The 4,564-nt window shown below is 36.9% G+C and overlaps 1 non-coding gene across 1 annotated transcript; it reads left to right on the plus strand.

Moving 5' to 3' along the window:
* Nucleotides 1-4,216: 4,216 nt before the first annotated feature.
* LOC145151638 (small nucleolar RNA R71) lies at nucleotides 4,217-4,323 on the plus strand. The gene has a single exon (XR_013732202.1). It is a non-coding gene; the product is annotated as a small nucleolar RNA R71 (small nucleolar RNA).
* Nucleotides 4,324-4,564: the final 241 nt, after the last annotated feature.

The raw sequence follows: 4,564 nt of genomic DNA on the forward strand, positions 1-4,564 counted from the left end.
CTTAGTAACGAAGTCTTTACAGAATATTCATTGTACTCTGTAAAATTTGCAAAAGCGTAATAGAGCCAAACAGATCATATTTACATCGGTGTTCAAATCTTTCAATTCTACTTTGAATTTACACTCTAATTCGTTCAATACTTGATTCATTGTCTCATCAAGGGTGGACCAGGTGGACTGAAGGCCCGGTGCGGGCGGACCAGTCACACATTAGACCCGATGTGCATGGTTGTTCTATTTATGATATGTTATGAGTATGATATGTGTGGGTGGTATTTTGGGGGTAACTCACTAAGCTTTCGGGCTTACAGTTTCAGTGTATTGTTTCAGGTACTTCAGGAGATCGTGGCAAGGCGAAGGCGTGAACGTACCGCTCCTCATGTTTTATGATTTATATGATATGGTTCTGGGGGATACTCTGATGTTTAAATTATTTTGAAAACGAGTTGTATGAACGTAATGGTTTTTGAATGATTAAAATGTTTTAATTTGGCTCAAATTTTATGGGTGTTACAACTTACCACCAAACACCTCTCTTATATCAACCTCCTTCCAACCTCAAAATAATCTCCAAACACCCTCCGAATACCCTCCTTAAACCTCCTCCAAAAAAAACCCTTTCAAATCACCACAACCATCACCACCTTGCTGTTTTTCGACATCGGAATTTGCATGTTAGAAAACAAAAAAACCGAGCACAATACAGCCAAAATACTACTAGGGAGATTTTCACCATCAATTCTCCAGAACCTTACCTACATCTAGAAATTTTTGTGGACGATTTTGACCACGGGAAACCCGAGAGAGACGCGAGAGAGAATTGGCTATCCAGAGAGATTTCTATTTTCGAGTTCAGAATCTTCATGTTAGAAAATAAAAAAACTGCGCACAACACAGCCAAAATACTACTAGGGATATTTTCACCATCAATTCTTCAGAACCTTACCTACATCTAGAAATTTGCGTGGACGATTTTGACCACGGGAAACCCCAAAGAGACGCGAGAGAGAATTGGCTATCCAGAGAGATTTACTCCGAAAATCTACATTCATCACCACCCAAAGCTCTTTCAACATCACCATCTTTGCTACCTTACACCACCAAAACTACAACATTATTACACTTCCTACCACCCTCCAAATACCCACTCCAACCTCATCAAATCTCCTCAAAACGACCAATACCCGTATACAAATACATGACCCGTGTACTTTGCACTGTTTTGTAAACAACCCATTTTACATGAAAATGAACTTTGTGTTACTTATCAAATACCGGATTGATCTTTGAACAAATATCGACCAGTCATTCCAAGAGTCCCAATATCGACCAGTCGTTCCAAGAGTCCAAATATCGACCAGTCGTTCCAAGAGTCCAAATATCGACCAGTCGTTCCATCAGTCCAGTTCAGTTAATTTATTGATGAACCTACTTGATATATATTTATATACTTATATACTTTATTATAGCTTTATGTCATTTAAATATAGTCATTTATATTATTTATAGCTTTACGTCATTTAAATACAGTCATTTATATTATTTATAGTTTTACATCATTTAAATACAGTCATTTATATTATTATAGCTTTCAGTCATTTATAGCTTTCATATTTATACTTATTCCGCAATTATTATTCTTTATATATATCTATATCTTATACCTTTAACTCATATATCTGTCACACAGTAACTGGTAACCGAGCCTTTTGTTGTGGTGATCAGATTTTTATATTTCCAACAATCGGTATCTGAGCTGATATAAAAGAATATTTTACAACATTCCCCTTCTGTTCCTTCCACCTTCTCTCGTAAGCCTGAACTTGCCTTATATATGCTTTCTTCGAGTTCTCATTTTTCTTTTGATTGTCGCAAGCATCGAGTTTTCTTTTGACTCCTTGAAACTTTTCATCATTTGAGATTTTCACTTTGTCTTACATGGGTTCTTTCTTGTCTACCTCCATATCATCAAGCTTGGTCTCTTCACCTGAAATAAACTCTTTTTCTTCCTCCTCAACTTGAGCTTTTGGTGTGGTAAAGGCAAAGACTTCAAAAACCATGGGAATCGATGCTCTTGACTTGGTAAGATTTATTTCTTTTTTTTAGCTTGGGCTTTTCCCTAGTTTGGACTTCTTCTTCCATGAAATTTTCTAATTCTTCAACTCATTGTCCACATGTAGAAAGAATACTTCATCTTGTAGCTTAGAATTCATGAATCCTTCATCAACCCCGAATGTGATTTCTTCTTTCCCAACTCGTAAAATGAGCTTAGACTCTCGAATATCAACCAAGGCTCTTGCAGTATTGAGTAGTGGGCATCCAAGGATAATGGGTACATCTTCATCCTCTTTCATATCTATGACCACAAAATCGATTGGAAAAAAAGAATTTTCAAATTTTAACCAATAAATATTATATTATGCATCGAGGATAAGTTACCGAATGATTCGCCATATGAATTGATATCCTTGTTGTCTTCAACTCCGGAAGGTCAAGTTTTTGTTAAAATGAATAAGGCATTAAATTTATGCTAGCTCCAGAATCAGCTAAAACAAACGTCTTCATGAAAATTTCAAATTAGGGGTGGCAAATCGGGCCAACGTGTCGTGTTTTTTGTCTGACACGACACAACACGAAAAGGTTTTATGTAACACGAACACGAACACGACACGGTGTCGTGTTTTTTCTAACTAACACGAAAACGAACCAATTATAAAACGATAAACACGACACGACACGACAAAAATAACATAATATAACAATTAGTTTATTTAATTAATATTTAATCATACATAACACGACAAACACGAGTAACACGAAAAACACGACAAATAAATGTCAAATCGTGTCAATTTCGTGTCGAATTTTGAACACGAACACGACACGACACGACATCGTGTTTTTTACACTTGACACGAACACGACACGAACACGAATTCGGATTTCAGTTTCGTCCCAATTTCGTTTCGTGTCGTGTATTTTTGTCGTGTTGTGTCAACAATTGCCACCCCTATTTCAAATTCACATGGTAATGTAAGGCGTCTTGGATCTCCCATCTTTGTTAGTAGTCCTTCCATTATTACTGCTGAACATTGTTCATTAAGAACAACCTTCGACGTCTTCTCTAATTGTTGGCGTCTGTCGCTAAGATCTTGAAGGAATTTCACATTTTCAGGTGTTTTAGCTAATAGTTTAATAAATGGGGTATTAATTGGAATACCCTTGACTTGATTGATAAATCTCTTATGCTCTTTATCCGGTGGATGTGACCTTGTTGTAGAAGGAAAATGTAATGGAGGCTGATACGGTTTAACAAAAGACTTATTTTTCTTATTAGACTAGGCCCATAACATGAGAGGTAGTTGCGCACATCGTGAATACTGGGCAACAGAATGCTCTTTTTCTTTGATCTTCATCTTCTTTGGTTGTGACTCGGGGTGCTTTGAGGCTTCATTATGGATTATTAAAGGCTCTGAAAGAAGGTCTTCTTTAGTGGTTATGGCCATGACATGAGGTTGCAGTTTTGGATCAGAATTTTTATGTGGTAACCTTTCGTTAACGAGTTTAGTCAATTGCCCAAGTTCAGTCTCGATGTTTTTAATGGAAGCTTGCTAGTTTCTAATGGCAACATCGGTAGCATCATGTCTTATTTTAGAGGCTTCCATAAACCTATTGAGTATTGACTCAAAGTTGGGTTTCTTCTCCAGTGGTGGTTGTTCCTTTTGGTAGAAGCCTCTTCCGGTTTGCTGATACTTTTCTTCTTTTTGCTTCTTGTATTCTTCATAAGGCAACCATTCTTTCTTGGGATTTCTCAAATCTTCATCAAATCGGTCACCACTAGAGTAACACACTTGTGCCTTTAGGTTACCATTCTCATACAAGTCGCAATCTTTCGTTAAGTATGGACCATTGCAATAAGTCACACCCCACTTGTATGACATGAATCGATTGACCCATCTTCTTTATCCTCCGGTCCATATGTTCTAGTTTTGCCATCACAGCTGCTAAGCTCTTGTTTCCTCCATCTCCACTTCCTTAACCTCTTGTAACGCCCTCTTGCGGGTTGTGGTATTCTCTAGAGTGCTTTGCAAATTTTTTAGTTAATTCTTATATTGTAGCGGGATTCTTCTTTGTCATAGGTCCTTGCGAATCAAGGAGTTGCCTTGTTGTCACATTCACCCCATCATAAAATATGGAAACTTCTTGTTGAATGTTTAAGTCATATTGAGGACAATTTCTAAGCAATCCCTTGTATCTTTTCCAAGCTTCATATAAGGACTCTCTAATTTCTTGTTGGAAATTAGCAACCTTCTTTTTTAGTTTGGAAATCTTCGAAGGAGGACCAAATTGCTCTATGAATGCTTCACAAAGATTGGCCCAAGTTCTAATTGTTCCAGGTTCGAGTGACTTTAACCATATTTTTTCATCTCCAGTAAATGTCACTGGAAGCATTCTCAATAAAACAACATCTCTTGAAACATTTGGAACATTGAAGTAATTTTCTATGTCCAATACTTCATAAATGTGCTTGAAAACATCCTCTTAGTCTTTCCTAAAAAAAATG

This window comes from Lactuca virosa, chromosome 1 (genome assembly GCF_052849685.1).
Source record: "Lactuca virosa cultivar CGN04683 chromosome 1, Lactuca_virosa_CGN04683_v6, whole genome shotgun sequence".
Classification (NCBI taxonomy): Eukaryota; Viridiplantae; Streptophyta; class Magnoliopsida; order Asterales; family Asteraceae; genus Lactuca; species Lactuca virosa.